We start from the raw sequence: 23,249 nt of genomic DNA on the forward strand, positions 1-23,249 counted from the left end.
GTGGGTTTGTATCCCAATCCAAGTGGTATCTTTTGTGAGTTGCCTTCTTTGTAGGGTGCAAAGGTGTTCCTTCGGATTGGATTCAAAGGCATTCCTGGGAAGTATCCATGACATTTGAGTATGTGGTTGACCACTAAATTGGAGTAGGGATTGAAGTATAAAGGTGCCAACTCGCTTTCTATGACGTATATGCTATGGAAGCCCCCAAGTTCATGCACTGGATCCGCGAGTACTTGGTTACTTGATCTCTTTTCTATTAGTGCCTTGATGGGTGATGAGGTGATTGTCACCACTTTACCATCTAGTGGGATCTTGATCTTCTGGTGGAGGGTGGATGTTACCGCTTTAGAAGCGTGAATCCAAGGTCTTCCCAGAAGTATGTTGAAGGATGCTTCAATGTCTACTATTTGGAAGTTGACTTTTCGTTCGATCGGCCCTGTGGCTATGGTCAGGTTAATAAGTCCTACCACTTTTCGTCGTGTACCATCATATGCGTGAACACCTTGGTTGGTAGGGGTCCAATATGACTCTTTCATGCCAAGTTTGTATGCCGTTTTCAAAGGTATAACATTAACTGCCGAGCCATCATCTACTAAAGTCATTGGCACATTCTTCTTCAAGCAAATGACAGTGATGTAAAGAGCCAAGTTGTGTTTAGCGCCAAAAGGTGGTAAATCTTCATCTGAGAAAGTAACAGGGTTACTTAGCTTAGGTGATTCTTGGAAGACCAAGTTGAATACGTCATCGAGTGTAGAATTATGTGCCACAGTGAGTTTGGCAAGGCTTGCAGTAAAGCCTGGCGATGTGGGAATGAGCTTGCAACTAGTTGCTAGACTAAAAGATCAGCCTTTATCTTCTGTAGTTGCTTTAGCAGATGGTCAATAGAGGTATCTTCGTTATCATTTGATGTGACAACGTTGTTTGGACCATTTTCTATGGGACCATTTTGAGAAGTGTTTTGGTATGGATGCCCTGAGCGATTAAGGTGGTCTACATCTTGATCCTCACTATTTTGGACTATTTCCTCACTGACTTTGACTAAGTAGTGTTCAGTGAGATACTCATCTTCATAGTCGTCAGCCCACACTCCATTGATGGTAGCAAGTTCTTTCATCCTCATGATCTCGGCCTCCAATTGGATAATTTGGTCGACAAGTTCATCAACCACAGCTACTACTTCTTGCATTGTAGTATTTTGAGAGAAACTTAGTGGCGCACGTTCTTTGAGTGTTACACGTGGATCACGTAGGGTTGCCACTACACTTTCTAATTCTGAGACTTGCCTATTCACACTCTTTACCCATGCTATAAAGTCGGTGATGGTAGGGGAAATGGTAGAGTAGTTCCCTTCTTCTTCTATTGCATCGATCTCATCTTCGACTGGAGAAATGAGGTGTGAACAATCTAAGGTAGATTCTTCACTTATAATCATCAGAACTCCAAGAGGATTCTGAGTATTGTTAGGCTTGCCTCCAGGCGGTATTGGTAGGCGACCGTCTCCAATCATGTCTTGAAGCACATTCTTTAGCTTGTAGCATTTTTCTGTATCATGTCCCTTGCCTTTATGATATTCGCAATACGAATTCTCGTCCCAGAACTTGGATTTATTTTCTGGTTTGGGTGTAGGGCCTATGGGTTGAAGCTTACCCTGTTTCATCAGTCTCTTTAGAGCATTAGAGTATGTGTCCCCAATATTTGTGAATTTTCTTGGTGGGGTACTTTTCTTAGATGGCTCGAGAAGGTTAACTTCATCACTCTTGCTAGTAGATCCGTAAGAATGACTTGTTGAGCCTTGATATCCACGACCTACCGTTTTGGACAAGAGACCTTTACGGATGTCATCCTCGATCCTTGTTCCTAGTACAGTTAAGTCTTTGAAGGTCTTAATGTTTTGGTCCCTCAAATGACTCGCATAGATGGGTTTTAGATTGTCCACGAATTTCTCCACGAGGGTAGCTTCATCTGGACGTTCAACAAGTTGGGTACTAGTCTTCCTCCACCTACTTAGGAAGTCGGTGAAACCTTCTTTGTCATTTTGGGTAAGAACCTCTAAAGTGCGGATGTTGACTTGGATTTCGGCATTATCCGCATATTGCTTAGCGAACTCAATCGCGGCATCATCCCAAGTGGCAATCTTCTTATGCCCTAGAGAATAAAACCATTGTTTAGGATTGGTGTCGAGAGATGAAGAAAAGATCCTTAGGAACATCTCGGGTTTAATGCCTTTGATAGACATGTAATCCTTGAAAGCACGGATATGGTTCATAGGGTTTTCATGTCCCTTGAATTTAGGGATATCCGTCATGTTGAAGTTGGTTGGCAATTTGGAGCTCACAGCCTCATACTTGCGATTGTTTTCCCTATAGATATCATCCCCTTTGAGAAACATCAGTTGTTCCTCCAAGTATTGGAGTCGCTTCTCAGCTGCAGTCGGATCTATGGACGGTTGACCTCTTATGCTCCCACAAAAGTTGTGGATCTTCATGCGCGAAGTCATTCACAAAATCATGAAGTATCTCATTTTCTGCAGGAGGCAACCTTGTTTCTACAGCAACAATTCGGCCCTCGATCGTGTTGAGGCGATTATTCACTTGGTCTTGGCTAGTTTGAAGACGAGCGAGCGCGGCTAGGATTAGATCATTACCATTCGGTGGTTGTCCATTGACACTTGCGTGACTAGTTCCAGGCATCTTGAAAACTGGATAAGAGATCGACGACGAATCAAAACACGATCGACCATTCTAGCACACTTACTCAAAGAAAAGGTTTGACTTGTGAAGTGGGAGTGTGCCACTTGTGTCAAGTGAGCTTTTTGAAGAAATGACAAAGTTTGAAAATGTTGGTCCTAGTCAACTGTAGTGTAGTCGTAGGAGTGGACTCGAAATGAGGTTTTGAAATGGGCTTTGAGGCCCGGATTTTGACTCGACAATTGGACAGAGTTTGACTGGTTTTGTGCTAATATTAGGCCTATATTCGAAATTTTACATTTTGAAAGAAATTTTGATTTTTCAAACATCGTCATGGTTTTGTTTAGAAATGGTGGTCACATACGGTACAAGCATTTAAACAGGCATTATAACGGGATACTGAGTGCATTTAAAAGGGTTTTGGCTTAAAGGTGGGTCGCCATACCGAACAATTAAACCCAGGGTCTGTGGAGAGGCTCATACCAAACAAGAGTAAGGCCGATTCCTAGTCCATTTCCTCGAGTAGTGAAAGTCCTTGATACAAACAAGAGTAGGTACCATGGTATGGATGACGTCAATCGCTATCCATCATTAGGCCCAAATAAGCATTTGGACCGTCTATACGGGACGATTGGTGTAGATACCTCATTTCTGCACCTCCCGCAAACCACCCGGTGATGATTGGGCTGCATGTTTGGTACGCGGAACGATTTGTGATAGTTCATATGTTTATCGTCAAGTGATCGCTCAAACACTTGTGTCTACCTCTTAACTGACATATACGCGCCGATACGGTCGTTTTGGCAGTAATTAGAGTACATTTGGAGTCTGGGTCAAAAATCGTCTTCATTTTCTAAAAACCGTTAAAACCGAGTCAGAATGTTCTGGAATGTTCCGGATATTTCTATTCCATATTTTAACATCTTTTAGTCTTTGGTAAAGAATTTTCCGTAATATTCACACAAAATATTAAGGAAAGCAAGATTAATCCGTTATTCCATAATCAAAATACGGAAATCTTTCTTTCGCAGGAGGAAACCGCTTGGGAAAGGACGCAGCAAGTGCTGCGCCTCTTCCAAGAGACGCAGTGCCTGCTGCGCCTCTTCCCAAGTCCTTTTCTGCGTATTTTTCGTATCTTTTCATATCTTTTCGAGATTCACTTCCAAAGTTTCTCCGAAAAACCCTATTTTCGTCGGGTGATTAGTATAAATAGAGACCTTCGGTCTCACATATTTCTCACACGAGTGTCCGCCCTTCTCTTCTCCCTTTGCATTCTAGACCACGTTCTTACTTTTTGGCATCTACGTGCTTAAACTTTCGACCACGTAAGCTCGTATCTTTCTGAGTACCAGCCTCATTTTGCATGACCGACCAATTTGACCAACTCTACAATTAATCAACTTTAATCAACTTTGTTTCTTTCCTCCTAGAGGGCACTTTCGTCTACATTCGAGTCGAGCATCACTAAACGTTAACTTAGTTCATCTCGTTTCGTCAAACATGTAAGTCTGAGGGTGTAAATCCTTCTTTTAATTATTGTTCTTTATTTTTTTTGTAATTAATATTGTAAGATTTGTGTTGAAAGTATGCTTAAAACCGATTTCTAAAACCCTTGTTTTAAACCCTTTTTACGGATTATCAGGAGACAACCGTCGAGAAAGGACGCAGCAACTGCTGCGCCACTTCGAAGGGACGCAGTACCTGCTGCGCCTCTTCGTGAGACTGCCGCAGTTCCTGCTTCCTTTCTTCTTCCTTCGTCTTTTGATAATTCGATTGTTTTGTTTTGTTTTCAATTGTTCATTGTTTCATTAACACGACAATTTAAGCATGATAATTTTAACCTGTAATTCATTAATTCATTGTTAATTAAATCATCTTTCAAATCCCGACTTAAATCCCTTATAATTCATATTTGCGGGTTTTCGTCACTAAAATCAATCCGGGTTTTAGAGATTCGATTTACCCATATTGAGTCTCTGGTATTCATCTTTGATATACTTGCATCTGTTATTCATCCGTCACCATCATTAGTTCGTCATTAATAACCTGTTTAGCCTATTTAATTTGTTTAGTTTGTTCAATTCTTTAATTAGTCTCACCTTGTATATAATTCGTTCTAACTGTTTTCATCCGTGTTTTATCGTTTTTATGACCTCATTCGCATGTAAATAATCTGCTAATCACTTTCATCAGAGTCAATTATCCATAGTCAATCATTAAATTCACCAATTAACACTAACGAGTTGCGGTTCCGGCTTCACAGCCAGAACTCAACCTAGGAACAGGCGCAGCGATTGTTGCGCCTCTTCCAAGGGACGCAACTCTGCTGCGCCTGTTCCCGGTTGATTTCTGTCCCTGAACTCCCGTTTCTGCCTTGACTTAGTTATTAGATTACGTATTAATTAACTATTAACCGTATTATCGCTGCTAATCTGCTCGTTTATTCGTTTATTTTTTCTTTTCTAAAACCATCCGTTTTGAAAGTATTTTTGACATAAATCAATTAACCCATTGTAATTATTATAATTTTCTTTATTGTACTTGTATTGTATTTCATTATCATATTGCTTGTATACCTTCACATGTAATCGATTTAAATCTCTACTTCGACCCACTTGTATGATAAATTACGTGTTTCACCGACTTAGTTAATTCTCACATGCTATGATCAATCTATTGGATGTTGCATTTCATGCATATAATCGACAATATATCGAGAATAGATATTTTCCCTAATCATTAGTAGAGGCCGCTATCGAGGCGGGCGAGATTAGGTGTTCGATCAAAAGAGCTTCCTAATACGTACCCTCACCCCTTACTCCAGACCTCTGCGAACATCCGTGTTCATTGGCATCCACGAGAGTCATTCTAGACATAGAATGCTAAGGGTAACGAGTTCTTGGTGTTTATGTCATTACTTTGTGTCTTGACATGACACGAGGTATTCGAACGGTTTCCAATTTTCCACAATAAATTGGTGGCGACTCCACAAATGCAAACAAACCAAAGAGTGAAAAGCTTGCTTCGCTTTTCGCCCCCATGGGCCCGCGTCCACAATTGGTCGAATGGGTTGGGTTGGTGATGTGACCATAATTGGCGCATATTTAGCCCCCGAATTACCATTGTTTCCATGCTTTTTTGTGCCTATTTGGGTCATTTCTTATCTTTAGTTATTTGTTTTGCATATTCTTTGAGATTTTGATCCCTTGGTAGGAAAGGAGTAAGAATCTTGCATTTTCATGGCAAAACGAGGGTAAATTGATCGTATTCAATGACCAAGCATCAAAGAGAGACAAGACTAGAAGGCCTTTGTACATATCATAGTAGAAGAGCATTGTTGAGAAAGGATCCTTGAGTCCCCAAGGAAATCCCCAAGGAATTCATGAAGAAAAGGGAAGAAAAGAAGAAGAAAAGATGCTGCCAGACAATCCGAACGGATTGTATACAATCCGTCCGTCCGCCCAAGTCCAATCCGAGCGTCCCTCAAAGGAATCCGCTCGGATTCCCCCTCGCCAATCCGAGCGTCTTGCCCAAGGATCCGCTCGGATTCCTCAGCTCCCATCCGCACGTCCCGACTCCCATCCGCACGGATTGCAGCACAGCACGTTTTCGTTCTTCAAGCTACGATAAGAGAAGCCCTTCTCTCGGAGAATACCGGAGTCTCCTTGCTCAACTTAAAAAGTGTAATTACTAGTTTAGCCCTTAGTTAACCCTAATGCATCCTCCCTAATTTTCACTATAAATACCCCATTAGTCTAATTAGAGGAGCATGTTCTTCTTATCAATAATTAGGGTAGTTAATATCAATCAAAACTCTCTTCAATATTGTAATCAAGTATTAATCAAGTTTTAATCCAAGTTTTAGTTTCTTAATCTCTCTCTTGTTCTTCATCTATTTTGGGTAATTAGAAGATTATTGGGTTTATTGGGAGATTGACAACCTTCCATCAATCATCAAGTTCTTCTATTATTCTTTGCATTATTATTTTGGAATCATTAGTAGGTATAATCTCTTAATCCCTTTTTAATTATTGCTAATTACTTTCATTTATTCATCATGTTTCATTATGTTAGTATGATTGACAACCTTTCTAGCATGATCAATATGATAATGAGTGAGTAGTCTCTTAGCTAGGGTTTAATGGGTGATTAGGGGAAACCAACATGGGGAATGATTCATGCTTAAATCAATATGCTTTCATAATCTTATTTGCTTGCTTGTTTTGATCTTAATACATGCACATGTTATATTTGATGAAATGCTAAGCCTATGAATCCTTGCATTTACTATCATCTCCTATCTTTTCAATGAGACTTGTAAGACATAACCCAACTCGAGTCTTGTTAGACCATGCATGTGTTGAGTAGGAAAGATTAAGTCGACTTGTAGGTGTTGTACAATCTAATCGATTCGGCTCCGGGACCCAAACTTTCCTAGGATTGTAAGATATAACCCAACTCAATCCATCACAACAATAATTGCTTGCTTATAATTTGAGAACATGTTTGTATGATCATATCCCATGATTCCCCTATGAACCCATGACACCCTAGTGCCTTTAATCAATTGTTTACACCCCTTATTTTTATTCATCTTGCTAGTATATTTTCATTGTTATTTTAGTTTAGTAACCTTCTACATCAACCCAATTTGTGACACCCCTAGACACTACTAGTTACAATAGAATTCTCATTTCAATACCCGTCCCTTGGGATCCGACCTTTACTTGCCTCTTTACTAATTGTAGAGTTGTTTGTGAAGTATAAATTGTGTTTTGTATCGACCATTGACCAACGACCACATATGTTAATTTGTGAACACCAAATGGCTCCGATCAAAAATGGCGCTGTTGCCGTGGACGGTGTTTAATTGATTTAAGATTTCTTTTATTGTTATTAGTTGTGTCTTTTTCACCTTGGGGAAGTAAAACTCCTCAATGTTTGTTCTAATTGTTTTCTAGTTGTTTGATATTTTGCATGTCTAGAAGGTTACAAAGAGATTTGTTACCTTTTGACCGTGAAATCGAAAGAACCTTGACGAATAATAGGAGACTTGTTAGGAGGAATTTGGGAGGTGTTGGTGAAGTTGTTCAACCCACTAGTGAGTTTGTCAATCCTTTCGCAATAGAAGGAGAAGAAAACCCATTAAACAATACCACACAAAATCCACCTACAATGCCTAAATTCTCGTCACACTCTATACCCACCGAGGAGGATCTACCAAATGGTACTCCTACCCCACAACATCTCACCGGAAACTTTATTGCCAAGTCCGCCTTCATCCAACTAGTTGAGAGGAGCCAATTCGGGGGAATGCCTAGTGAGGACCCTCATTCTCATATGGAAACCTTTTGCGATTATTGTGAAGCTATCTCTCAAACGGGCGTGACTCAAGACCAAATAAGATGGGTCTTATTTCCTTTTTCGTTAATCGGACCGCAGCAATGGTTGAAGGGCCTTGATAAGGCCACCCTTGGAATAGATTCTTGGAAGAAGTTAGCTCTAGCTTTCTACAAAAAATTCTACCCACCGGAGAAGACTAACATGCTAAGAGCTCAAATTACGGGTTTTAAGCAAAGGGATGAAGAATCTTTGTATGAAGCTTGGGAGCGGTTCAAAGGTATTTGTCGCTCATGTCCTCACCATGGACTTAGCGAATGGTTTTTAGTGCAACAATTTTGGAATGGTTTATATGAAGATTCAAGGAACATTCTCAATATGGGATCAAATGGAATGTTCACCGAAGTTGATAACAATCAAACATGGAACAAGATTGAGGAAATGGCGGTCCATAATTCACAATATAGTAGACCTCGCAAGGCTACTAGAGGAGGAAAGTATGAAGTGGATTCCGTTACTCAATTGGGTGCTCAACTTAGTGCTCACATTGACACAATCAACTTGAAGTTTGAACAAGCTATGGCTAGACTTGAGGAAAACTCAAAATCATCGAAGCATCATGTCAATGCCATGACAGCATCCTCATTAATCCCAAGCGGGATATGTGAGAATTGTGGAACCTTGGGTCATGACTCAAGTGAGTGTAGGGGAACAACCGAACAAGTTAATGCTTTCCAAGCTTACAAAAGTGGTACCCCTTATTCAAATTTTTACAATGAAAACACCAAGTTCCATCCAAATCTCTCATACAAAAGCCAAAATGTTCAAAACCCTCAAACAACATACACTCCACCACCCATGAGAAATCAAAATCAAAGACCCTTTTTCAATCAAAACCAAGGCTACCAAAATCAAAATCCATACAATCACCAAAATGACCAAGGTTTTGATGTCCAAAAAGCGGTCCTCCAAATGCAAAAGAATCAACAAGAATTTTTCACTCAAATGCAAAAAGATAGCCAAGCAAAGGACACCACCATCAACAACATTCTAGCTCACACCAAGATGTTGGAAACACAATTGACCCAACTAGCATCTTCAAGCTCACAAAGACAAAAGGGGCAATTACCACCTCAAAGTAATCCCCCTAGACATGAAACGGTTAGTGCCATTCACTTGAGAAGTGGTACAAGATATGAAGCACCGAAGAAGCAAGTTGAGAATGAAGTTGTGAGAGCTAGTGAGAATGAAGTTGTGGTGCAAGGTCCCAAAGAAGGGGAATCATCAAAAGAAGAAAGTTCAAAGAAAAATGAAGACAAAGCCAAAGAAAAGGAGCCCATTGTGATTAGACTTCCTTTTCCAAGTCGTCAAGCCAAGCCCAAATTTGATGATCAACTTGGAAAGTTCATGGAGATTGTGAAGAACTTAGAAGTCTCAATTCCTTTCACGGAATTAATCAATCACGTTCCGGCCTATGCAAAGTACATGAAAGATATCCTCACAAAGAAGAAGTCGATCCGGAAACTTGAGACTATCGCCTTCACTAAGGTGAGTAGTGCAATACTTCAAGGGAGTTCACCTCCAAATTTAAAGGATCCGGGAAGCTTCTCAATACCGTGTACCATTGGCGACACGACGATCAACAAAGCCTTATGTGATCTAGGGGCTAGTGTTAGTGTCATGCCGTACTCGGTGAGTAAAAGGTTGGGAATGGGAGAGCTTAAATGCACCAATATCACTCTTCAAATGGCCGATAGATCGACGAAGACACCATTAGGGATATGGGAAGATGTCCCCGTGCGAATTGGGAAGTTTTTCATCCCGGTGGACTTTGTCATTGTTGATATGGAGGAAGATTCCAACATTCCAATCATCTTAGGAAGACCTTTCCTACACACACCGCATGGTGCGGTGATTGATGTGAAACATGGAGAGCTCACTCTAGAAGTGGGAGATGAAAGCATAACTTTTAATCTTGACAAGACCATGAGAGCTCCTCGTTTGCATGAGCCATGTTTCATGATTGACCATTATAGCCGAAAAGATGAAAGGAAGAAATCGGAACTCCAATGGAGGAAGAAAATTGAAGATGCTCCATTCAAAGAGCAAGTGAATTGTGACAAGGAGAGCTTGCAAAGCTCATCAAAATCAACCAAGGAAGAAGATGATGGCCTCATTGGCCAAGAGAAGAAATTGGGAGAGTTGTCTCCATCTAAGCAAGAGATTTTCAATGATCAACTCAATGAAGTTTGTGGTCTTTGGGACGACGAATTTGAAGGGATCTTTAATCCCTACATTGGGCATGCCATCGATCATGATCAACAACAAGGGCCACGGTCTATTGAGGACCTCTACCACAACAATGAACAAGCTTTTGATTACTATTTCAAGGTGTTAAGCAACATCAACAACACCTTGAACATGCCCCCTTGACATCTCATCAAGAATGAGAGTTTGGTGGAGTCCTCCCTAAACCACCACTTGTAAATATTTCTAACTCCCTAACTTACTTTTAAATTTTTGTATTGCATTTTTGTCATTTTTGGATTTTATTTACTTTGATCAAAATAATTGTCATGAAAGAGAGAAGTGAGGGAGGGAATTAACAATTTTAATTGATGTGTAGTGCTTTACCTTAGTGTGGGGATGGCAATTGCCTAGGCTATTCATGCCTTAGTAGTGCCCCCACAATGAAGAATACAAGTTTTGAAACAAAGAAAGAAAGAATGATAAGGGAATGCGTTTGTGCACGGATGGAACTGAATCCGTGTACACAAGGACCAATCCGAGCGGATCCCTGAGAATCCGCCCGTCTGAAGAAGATCCGAGCGTCCTGCTGAGAAGACGCCCGTCCCGGGCCGAGCTGAAAACGCAAAATTTCTTGATCACAAAGAATCCGAGCGGATTTACGGAAGGACGCCCGTCTCACAAAATCCGTCCGTCTTTTGAAAAAGACGCCCGTCTTGAAGTCAAGAAAAACAAAGAAAAATCTCTCGACTAGAATCCGTCCGTCCCGCACGAAATCCGCCCGTCCCATCTCGGAAGAATCCGAGCGATTCCCCGAATCCGCCCGTCTCTAGGCGGGATTTTGAAAATTTTGAAGCTGTAGAATCCGCACGGATTGCGCCCAATCCGCACGGATTGTCCCTGCGTCCTAAAATTGTCGAGTTCTTTAAATACCCACCCCACCTTCATTCATTCATTCATTCATTCATTCATAAACACTACCCACAACATCAAAACCCTCATCCTCTCCATCTCAAAAACAAAAACCCTCAACAAAATCTACCAAAATCAAATCAAACCATCTTTCAAACAACAAATCAATCACTCCATCTTCATTAACAATCAAAACCAAGAACAAAATCTTCAACCTTTGAATCGATTTTTTTTGTTCTCATAAAGGCAAAGCCTTTCACCTTCAAAATCGATTTGAGCATTCTACAAATTGAAGATTTTTGACTCTTTACTTGGTTAGTTCATCAAATGGCAAGAACAAAGAGAGCAACAAGAGCAACAAAGGCACCAAAAGCAAAGGCTCTCTCTCAAAGGCAAAAAGCTCTACAAGCAAAGAAAGCTTTGGCAATGGTGGTATCAACACCAAACTTGGAAGTGCAACCGCAACAACAACAAATTCCTATGGAAGCATCACCTTCTACTCCGGTAATCGATCAACTCTTGCATTATCCGGAGGTAACTTTCATTTCCGATACCCATAGAAATACATTTGTCAAGTTTGCTATGAAACAAATTCAATCCACCAAATTCATATGTGAAGATGCTTTAGATAAATTAGGTGTTCTTGAACAAACAAAAGCCTTTTTAAATGCCATGGGTTTGAAGAAATTGTTTGAAATGAAGGAAGTAACATACCCCTCCCTTGTCTTGGAATTCTTAAGTTCTTTAAAAGTGACAAAAGTTGAGAATAGGGAAAATATTGAGTTTCGTCTAGCTAACACTAGTAGACGCATTACCTTTCCGGAATTGGGTAAAATTTTGGGTCTTAGCGATGAACATAAATATTATAAGCAATATGGGAAGTATGACCCCGAGCCTCTTTGGGAGGCAATCTCCGGAAAGAAATTTGAAGATTTTCATGCTTGTCGTTCTCTTTTGGTCCATCATCCGGGCATAAGAGTATGGCACAAAGTTGTGGGAAATACCATAATTGCTAGGAAAGACACCAATCATTTCACAGGACTCGATTTTATTCTCCTTGAATCAACTTTGAATATTGGAAGAATTCACACCAAGCCTTACAATTCTTTGAGGCTATTGGTTGATAGATGGCTTCATGTTGATAGTGGGAAGAAGGGTACAACCGTTATTGTTAATGGCGGCCTAGTCACGGTCCTAGCCAAGCACTTTGATCCTAATTTCAATAAGGATAACAAGTACAAGGCAAAGGAAGGTGGCCATCTTATTGATATGTCCATCATGATTAACAAGTTTAAGTGGGTTGCTCACAATCCCCTTGACACCAAATTTGGGTGGCTTACTAGTGAGGCTCGATCATTCACTTTACCCGCAAAGATTTGCCGTCTTAGTGTCCACCGGACCAACTATTTACTTCCCCTATCCGAAGAAGCCGAGTACATCATTCAACAACAAAAGGGTGATCATGAAACTCCCTCCTCTTCCATTGTTATACCGCCTTACCCCTTTGTGTATGAAGAGTTCAAACCGCAAGGAGTTGAAATTGGGAAAGACTATGTCACTCTTCTTATGCAAGCCATGCACAATCAAGCTTATGAAGATCGGAAGAATGCTTATTTGGCTCAATATCCTCCCCTCTTACATCTAGCTAGGCAAGGACTCCTTGATCCATCTTGTCCTTTGCCTAGTTGGGCGGATAGAGAAGCCTTATTTCCGGGTGCATCTAGGGACGTGGTGGAAGACAATGAGGTTGTTGGAAATGGTGAAGAAATTGATGATAATATTGAGGAAGAAGCAAGTGGAGATGAAGAAAGAGATGGTGAAGATAATGATGAGCAAGATGATGAAGAAAGTGCCAAGGAAAGTGGCAATGTGACCACTTCTCATGAGGGAAGTGGTGATGATGATAGTATGATGGAAGACTAGCCTTGGAGACTCCTACACTCCCATGGTTTGTCTATATCTCTTTGTATTATATTTCATTTTGATCATTGTTGGTTTAGTCCTAGCAACATCAAAGGACTCACACCTCGGTTCCATTGAGGTGTTCTTACTTTATTGTTCCCATTTTTGAAAATCCAAAATGACAATCTAGTTTCATGCATAGCATAGTGTGTGCATGAACTATACCCATGCTTTGACATTAGCAATAGTGTCTTATTTGGTTTGGGGAAGTTAATGCATACACAACGGGAGGTAATCTAAATTATCCTCTCCGTCATAACAAAAACCATGCATCATGTAGTGTAGCTTAGTGTAGAATTGCATTTAGTATAGAAATCATGCATCATCTTTGCATAATTTCCATCATTTTGGCCATTGAGGACAATGCCCATATTAGTGTGGGGATGGGAATTCTAACACTTAACTTTTATTCAAAAACCCATAAAAATTGAAAAATCAAAAACCATAAAAATTGAAAAAATTGAAAAACCAAAAACAAGTTCATTTCCTTTGTATATATTGTCTTGTATATATTGTGTTTGTTTTATCCTTGTTCACTTTGATTGACTACGCCACATCCGAGACATGAGGATATTGAAGACCGCATGGTATGATCTTTCCAATCTCCTTTTTCCTCTTTATGTTAATGACTATGTGGCTTTATTTTGATTGATGCGGTAAAAACAATGTGAACTTAGGATTGCATTTAGTTTATTTGACATATTAGTTGGTAGAATCATTTGCATTAGGATGTTTATATGATAGTTGCATCATGGCATATAGTTGCATGTTAGAAAAATTTTGCGAAACCGTCTACTTGGGAAGCTTGACAAGTGTATATAGGCCCTAGTAGATGCTTTTTATTCTTAAGACTTTGCTTGTTAGAATACTTGTAAAACACCCTAGGATGTGTCATGCTAGTATCCTTTGACCCATGGTTTAAGGCCAAGTCAAGAGTACCTTGTGGTGTGATAACTCCTTGGCTACCGTTTATTCCAAGGTGACCCTTGAAACCATGCATACTTCTATCATTCATCCATGTTCTACCATACATTTTTGTCATCAAAGGGAATGGGCACAAAAACAAATCAATTTGAGTTCAATGAAATGAAAAGTGAAAGAAAGTTTGCAAAAATGCATCAAATGAAAAGAGGAGCAAAAATAGACTCCTAAAGCTTCAAATACAAGGCACCCTCGTTACTAATTGGGGTGACTTTGAAAATGTTCAAAAAGAAATGCAAAAAGTTGTCAAGTATTGAAATGCCAAAAATCAAAAAGAAATGGCAAGAAAGTGTTCTCAAATGTCAAATGCCAATGAAATTGGGGGGAAAAACAAAAATGAAAGCAAACTCCCAAAGTGAAACTCAAATATCTATTGATCCCTTTATCCATCGTATCCATTTTTGTGCATGGTAGAGAGGGGACGACCCTTCTTCTTGTCTAGGCAAGAGGGGGAATTCCGCGATCCTCCAGTGTCTCTAACACCATAGAGAGTATACTCTTGACAAAAGCATTTAACGATTGAGGACAAAGGTACCCTAGCTTGACACCTTTTGGAGGTGATTTATTGGTATCCTTCTAGGCTTAGTAGTTTGAACAAATTGCATCTATGAAGGATTATGTACCCTTGAATTGCTTCCCTTGTAGATAATTTCCGCCACTTAGATGAGGAAAGTGGCTATTCTTTTTGTAGATGCATCCATTATGTGATTTTTGTGTGCTTTAATGTTTGGATGTGTCGCCATTTTGGCAAGACCCACCTTGCCTTGCAAGAAGGCATCCTACCTCATGGTTGTCTTGTTGTGAGTTGAAGGGGCGGAGTGAGACCCGCTAATTGTCTCATATCGGCTATTATTATTAGGTTAGGTTAGTATTGGTCCTAGTCTTTGTCACCTCTTTACTCGGGACGAGCAAAGGTTCGGTTTGGGGATATTTGATGTGACCATAATTGGCGCATATTTAGCCCCCGAATTACCATTGTTTCCATGCTTTTTAGTGCCTATTTGGGTCATTTCTTATCTTTAGTTATTTGTTTTGCATATTCTTTGAGATTTTGATCCCTTGGTAGGAAAGGAGTAAGAATCTTGCATTTTCATGGCAAAACGAGGCTAAATTGATCGTATTCAATGACCAAGCATCAAAGAGAGACAAGACTAGAAGGCCTTTGTACATATCATAGTAGAAGAGCATTGTTGAGAAAGGATCCTTGAGTCCCCAAGGAAATCCCCAAGGAATTCATGAAGAAAAGGGAAGAAAAGAAGAAGAAAAGATGCTGCCAGACAATCTGAACGGATTGTATACAATCCGTCCGTCCGCCTAAGTCCAATCCGAGCGTCCCTCAAAGGAATCCGCTCGGATTCCCCCTCGCCAATCCGAGCGTCTTGCCCAAGGATCCGCTCGGATTCCTCAGCTCCCATCCGCACGGATTGCAGCACAGCACGTTTTCGTTCTTCAAGCTACGATAAGAGAAGCCCTTCTCTCGGAGAATACCGGAGTCTCCTTGCTCAACTTAAAAAGTGTAATTACTAGTTTAGCCCTTAGTTAACCCTAATGCATCCTCCCTAATTTTCACTATAAATACCCCATTAGTCTAATTAGAGGAGCATGTTCTTCTTATCAATAATTAGGGTAGTTAATATCAATCAAAACTCTCTTCAATATTGTAATCAAGTATTAATCAAGTTTTAATCCAAGTTTTAGTTTCTTAATCTCTCTCTTGTTCTTCATCTATTTTGGGTAATTAGAAGATTATTGGGTTTATTGGGAGATTGACAACCTTCCATCAATCATCAAGTTCTTCTATTATTCTTTGCATTATTATTTTGGAATCATTAGTAGGTATAATCTCTTAATCCCTTTTAAATTATTGCTAATTACTTTCATTTATTCATCATGTTTCATTATGTTAGTATGATTGACAACCTTTCTAGCATGATCAATATGATAATGAGTGAGTAGTCTCTTAGCTAGGGTTTAATGGGTGATTAGGGGAAACCAACATGGGGAATGATTCATGCTTAAATCAATATGCTTTCATAATCTTATTTGCTTGCTTGTTTTGATCTTAATACATGCACATGTTATATTTGATGAAATGCTAAGCCTATGAATCCTTGCATTTACTATCATCTCCTATATTTTCAATGAGACTTGTAAGACATAACCCAACTCGAGTCTTGTTAGACCATGCATGTGTTGAGTAGGAAAGATTAAGTCGACTTGTAGGTGTTGTACAATCTAATCGATTCGGCTCCGGGACCCAAACTTTCCTAGGATTGTAAGATATAACCCAACTCAATCCATCACAACAATAATTGCTTGCTTATAATTTGAGAACATGTTTGTATGATCATATCCCATGATTCCCCTATGAACCCATGACACCCTAGTGCCTTTAATCAATTGTTTACACCCCTTATTTTTATTCATCTTGCTAGTATATTTTCATTGTTATTTTAGTTTAGTAACCTTCTACATCAACCCAATTTGTGACACCCCTAGACACTACTAGTTACAATAGAATTCTCATTTCAATACCCGTCCCTTGGGATCCGACCTTTACTTGCCTCTTTACTAATTGTAGAGTTGTTTGTGAAGTATAAATTGTGTTTTGTATCGACCATTGACCAACGACCACATATGTTAATTTGTGAACACCAAATGGCTCCGATCAGTTGGGCCTAGGAAGGCCGAATAAAACGATCTAGGAAGACCGAGTTATGAAAATCGATAACTGGCTTGTACAAACTATTCCCTAACCTTTGTTCAAGTTTCACCCTTGGCTACACGTAAGTGTACTATCCCCAGCGGAGTCGCCAAACTGTGGACGCGGGCCCACGGGGGCAAAAGGCGAAGCAAGCTTCTCTTTTGTTGCATTTGTGGGGTCGCCACCAATTTATTGTGAAAAATTGGAAACCGTTCGAATACTTTGTGCCATGTCAAGACACAAAGTAATGACATGAACACCAAGAACTCGTTACCCTTAGCATTGTATGTCTAGAATGACTCTCGTGGATGCTAATGAACACGGATGTTCACAACGATCTGGAGTAAGGGGTGAGGGTACGTATTAGGAAGCTCTTTTGATCGAACATCTAATCCCACCCGCCTCGATAGCGGCCTCTACTAATGATTAGGGAAGTTATTCATACTCGATATGTTGTCGATTTATATGCATGCAATGCAACAAACAAATAGAATTATCCTAGCATGTGAGAATTAGACTAAGTCGGTAAACACGTAATTTAACATACAATAAATGTCAAGGTAGAATTTTAGGTTAATTACATGTGAAAGCATACAAACAATAATAAATAAATACAATAAAGAAAATTACAATAATTACATTGGAATAATTGATTTAGGTCGAAAATACATTTAAAACGGATGGTTTTAGAAAAGAAAGAATGAATAAATAAACGGACAGATTATGGGTGATAATACGAGTAGTAATTAACTAATACGTAATTAATAAACTAGGTCAAGGCAAAAAACGAGAGTTCAGAGACAGAACTCAACCAGGAACAGGCGCAGCAGAGCTGCGTCCCTTGGAAGAGGTGCAGCAGTCGCTGCGTCTGTTCCTTAGCTCAGTTCTGGCTGTGAAGCCGGAATTGCAAATTGTTAATATTCGTTGGTGATTTTAATGCTTGATTATATTATTTGACTCGGATAGAAGTGATTAACAGATTATTTACATATGATTGAGGTCACAAAAACAGTAAAACATCGATAAAAACTAATTAGGACGAATTATATACAAGATTAATAAGGTTATTAATACAAATTAATCGAATTAAATGAATTAAGACAAATTAATTAAGTTAAACAGGTTATTAATGACGAATTAATGATGATGACGATAAACAACAGATGCAAATATGTCAATGATGAATTCCAGAGACTCAATATGGATGAATCGAATCTCTAAAAACCCGAATTGATTTTAATGACGAAACCCGCAAATATAAATTACAAGGGATTTAAGTCGGGGATTTTAATGATGGATTAATTAATGATGATGAAAGATTAATGAATTACAGGTTAAAGTTATCATACTCAAATTGTCGTGCTAAAGAACAATGAACAATTGAAAACAAAACAAAACAATAGGACGAACAGAAGACGAAGGAAGAAGAAAGGAAGCAGGAACTGCGGCAGCCCTACGAATAGGCGCAGCAGGTGCTGCGTCCCTTCGAAGAGGCGCAGCAGTTACTGCGTTCTTTCTCGACGTCTGTCTCCTGATAATCCGTAAAAAGGGTTTTAAAACAAGGTTTTACAAATCGGTTTTAAGAATATTTTCGAAATAAATCTTACAATTGTGATTACAAAAATAAATAACAATAATAAAATAAGGATTATACACCCTCAGACTTACATGTTTGACGAAACGAGATGAACTAAGTTAACGTTTAGTGATGCTCGACTCGAATGTATGATGAAAGTGCCCTCTTAGAGGAAAACGAATAAGATTGATTAAAGTTGATTGATGTGGAGTTGGTCAAATTGGTCGGTCATGCAAAACGAGGCTGGTACTCAGAAGGATCCGAGCTTACGTGGTCGAAAGTTCAAGCACGTAGACACCAAAAAGTAAGAACGTGGTCTAGAATGCAAAGGGAGAAGAGAAGGGGGGACACTCGCGTGAGAAATATGTGAGAACGAAGGTCTCTATTTATACTAATCACACGGAGGAAATTAGGGTTTTCGGAGAAACTTTGGAAGTGAATCTAAAAAAGATACGAAAGAATACGCAGAAAAGGTCTGAGGAAGAGGCGCAGCAAGCACTGCGTCTCTTGGAAGAGGCGCAGCACCTGCTGCGTCTTTTCCTCAGTGGTTTCCTCCTGCGGAAGAAATATTTCCGTGTTTCTATTATAGAATGGCGGATTAATCTTATTTCCTTAATATTTTATATGACAATCTCGGGATATATGTTACTAAAGATCAAAAGATTGGAAAATATATGGAATAGAAATATCCGGAACGTTCCAGAACATTCTGACTCGGCATTTTAGACGGTTTTTTACCCGGACTCCAAATGTACTCTAAATACTGCCAAAACGATCGTATCGGCGCGTAGATGGCGACTATGAGGTAGACACACGTGTTTGAGCGACCACTTGACGATAAACTTACGAACTATCACACATCGTTCCGTGTACCAAACATGCGGCCCAATCATCACCGGGTGGTTTGCGGGAGGTACGGAAATGAGGTATCTACACATAGTTTGAGTTTTCATTTTCTTTCTTATTAAATACCTTGATAATGACAAGTAATTAGTTGCTGATTTGAGACGAGACATTTTGAGTGTGCGTTTACCCATGGACGGTTCTAAAAGATGATTTATGTTAGCCGGCCCAAAATTATTTTGGTATTAAGACTCTGATGTTGTTGTTGATGAGAGATGAGACATTAAGATCCATAAATGAAGAAGAATTTAGGTGGCTTTTGTTTAGATTGCGGAAAGAAAAAAAAAAGAGAGAGAGAACAAGGTTGATGGTAAGGGTATGTGATGGAAATTTTATGAAAAAATGTATGTGAAAAAAGTAAAACGGTATGTGAAAATAACAAGACCCTATGTGAAATCCATCTAAGAATCATAGTAGGGCATTTGGTTAATTTTTTTTTTCTTGAAAATAAGAGAAAAGTAACTTATAATGTTTCAATCGATACAGGGTAAGCTATTCTACAACAGAAATCCAACTCCCAAATCTACTGCTACCAAGCCCTTGAAATCCAACTACCAAATCTACTGCTAACAAGCCCTTAGAGATTACATACAAATTATTTAAGATTAGAACAACAACATTAAGATAAACCATAGCAACGAAGGCCTGATGGTAACGGACAGAAGATTGGCCACGAGTGATTGTACCAGCTTTATCAGCATGAATAATCTCCAAATACCGTCGATACATACGAGTCGCAGAGAGACTATAACGTTGAAAGACAAAGTGACATGTAAGACAACGAAGTCTACCATCGACGGAGATAAAACTCCTACACCTTAGAGATCGGCCCCTATGATCATAGGATCAACTGATTGAGAAATTCAGCATGCAATAAAGATGGAACAAAGAGAGCCCCACAACCAAATTCTGAGCCAAAAGTAGCACTGCTTCAGACCATTCTCGGGTAAAACCAACACGAACCCAAAAGAACACCACCATCACGCCATAAAAAGCTTTTATTTGACTTGATTTATCCCTAGAATGAAAAACGACAACTATCGGAAGAACTACAACAAAGACTCCTATTAAGGAGATTATTAGGAAAAACAAACAAGACATCAAAGGAAAATAAGACGACATAAGTTCAATAAAGAGACCATCACCTCTGATCCAACCATCCCACCGAAAAGCCCATCATACTAATGCTCATAAACTCACATACTCAAAACAACAAATAACCCATAATTACGAAAACGATAAAAACTATAGATAAAATCCGACAAATCACTTGATCTAGAAAAAGACCCCTACAATAAAAAAGACACTGATAAAAGACACCACTAAGACAACCTCCCAACATGAGACCGCGGCGGACCGAAAATCACCAAAAACACACATGCATGCAACAAAGGCAGAAAGACAGATAGACAACAAAAACATAAGGGACAAGGAGACAACAATCCAATAAGAGGGGGTAGGGGCGAGGGAGAGGGAAACGCCATATCGGACCCAGACTTGACCCATAGACATAACCAATATAACGAACGAAAACAAGGTCTGGCCACTTAACCAAGGGAGATGGGGAAAAGGGCGAGGGGTTGGGGAAACATCTCTCTAGCTGCATGCACGGATGAAGATGATCAAGGAAGGCGAGGATAAAAGGGTAGAATGAGATGTCGAAAGCAGCAGCTCCAATCGAACATTGACATGAAGAAAACTCCAGCCATGACATTAACACACTTATTTGTGTGATTCACAACTATATCCACCCTCGTTTGCCATTGCATGCCTTGATGATGGCAAAATGATGAGCAAAATGTACAACTTTTTCATTTTTAGTAAGGAATTTCACGCTATTCAATTAATTAGCACCTCAAAAAGACCTTAAAAACAAGGGAATCGATCACTGAATACTAGAAGTTTTCGGAAAATCGGCTAAATTAGAGCAAATAATTAAAGTAAAAATGGGTTAAAATGGTTAAATTACAGAAAGCTAGGAATATGTATTTGAAACAGAAAGCTAAAGGGGCATGGGTGGCTGATGGAGATGAGAATACTGCGTTTTTTCACTCTAGTATCAGGAAGAGAAGAAGTCAGAATAGGGTATACCAGATAAAGGATATGCATCATAATGTGTGTAATTCTAATGTTGCAATTCAAGCTGCTTTTGAGGAGTTCTATAAGTCTCTGCTTGGTGACTCAAAAGGGGTGTGCTCTGTGAATAAGAGGATTGTCAGAAAAGGGAAATGCTTAACTGTGAACCACAGGGAGAGATTGTTAGCACCTCTTTCTGATAATGAGATAAAGGATGCTATGTTTGATAATCCTGGGAACAAGGCACCTGGACCTGACGGGTACAGTAGCCAGTTTTTTAAAGATACTTGGCACATTGTTGGGAATGAAGTATGTAGGGCTGTTAGGGATGTCTATACCAAAGGGAGGATGCTGAAGCAATACAACAATACCATTCTTACACTAATTCCTAAGGTTGATATCCCTGACACTGTGCAACAATTTCGCCCTATTGCCTGTTGTAACACCATCTATAAGTGCCTTGCTAAGGTGGTGTGTAATAGGCTTAGGGACATTCTACCTGATATCATCAATCCTGCACAGAGTGCGTTTACAAAAGGAATGGATATAGTAGGAAACATTCTTATTTGCCAAGATTTGATCAGAATGTATAAAAGAAAAGCATGCTCACCTAGAATGCTTATGAAATTGGATCTGCAGAAGGCGTATGACTCAGTGGAGTGGGTTTTTGTACATGATATGTTGGATGCTCTTGGCTTTCCAGAACAGTCCATTGCTTTAATTATGCAATGTGTCTCCACTCCATCTTACTCTCTTGCTATGAATGGTGAGGTGTTTGGGTTTTTCCCTGGAAGAAGAGGATTGAGGCAGGGAGACCCATTGTCTCCTCTCCTTTTTACTTTGTGCATTGAGTATCTTAGCAGAATATTGATGGTTGTTCAACAACATGATAAATTCAGGTTTCATCCTCTATGTAAAAGCATTGGCTTATCTCATTTGTGCTTTGCAGATGATCTTATTATGTTCTGCAAGGGAAATAGGAAGAGCATTGAGCTTATGATTAATGCTTTTGATTATTTTTCTAAGGCATCCGGACTGAATCTTAACAGGGATAAGTCAAGTTTCTATTGTAATGGGATGGAGGCTAGTCTGATTAAGGAGGTGAAGACAGTTACAGGGATGAAGAAGGGGGAGGTCCCTTTCAGGTATCTTGGCATAAATGTCTCTTCTAAAAGGTTGTCTGTTATGGACTGCAACTGTTTAGTGGAGAAAATTGTTGCTCGAATAAGGAGTATTGGGAACAGGAAGTTATCTTATGCTGGTAGGCTCGTGCTCATAAAGGCTGTTCTTAGCACTCTTCATTCATATTGGGCAAGGATATTCATCTTGCCTGAAACAGTGTTAAAACAAATTGAGGCAGTCTGCAGAGGGTTTCTATGGCATGGAACTGAACAGAGGGATGGACCAGCCTTGGTTGCGTGGGATCAAATTTGCACACCTAAGCAACAGGGTGGTCTTGGGATTAGGAAGTTGTATGACTGGAATGTTGCAGCCATAGGAAATTATGTATGGTGGATTGAAAGCAAAGCTGACCACCTATGGGTAAAATGGGTACACTCAGTTTATATAAAGAGCAGCCTATGGGAAAATTATTCACCTACTCTTAACAGTAGATGGACTTGGCGCAAAATCTGCCAGGTTAAAGAGATTTTGAAACCTTTAATTTTCCATAGTCAGGGGGGCTTGGGTACACTGCAAAACAAGGGTATGAGTGGCTCAATCCTCGTGGAATAGTGCTTTCCTGGGTTCCTTGGGTGAATATTAAGTGGATGCTCCCAAGACATGCTTTTCTGGTATGGCTTGTTGCCCAGCAGAAACTGCTAACTCAGGATCGTTTACAAAGGTTTGGAATGGTGCAGTC

At 39.7% G+C, this 23,249-nt stretch overlaps 1 non-coding gene across 1 annotated transcript; it reads right to left on the reverse strand.

The window, feature by feature from the left end:
- Window positions 1–8,231: 8,231 nt before the first annotated feature.
- LOC141645620 (small nucleolar RNA R71) lies at window positions 8,232–8,338 on the reverse strand. The gene has a single exon (XR_012545098.1). It is a non-coding gene; the product is annotated as a small nucleolar RNA R71 (small nucleolar RNA).
- Between the last annotated feature and the right edge of the window lie 14,911 nt (window positions 8,339–23,249).

This window comes from Silene latifolia, chromosome 2 (genome assembly GCF_048544455.1).
Source record: "Silene latifolia isolate original U9 population chromosome 2, ASM4854445v1, whole genome shotgun sequence".
NCBI lineage: Eukaryota > Viridiplantae > Streptophyta > Magnoliopsida > Caryophyllales > Caryophyllaceae > Silene > Silene latifolia.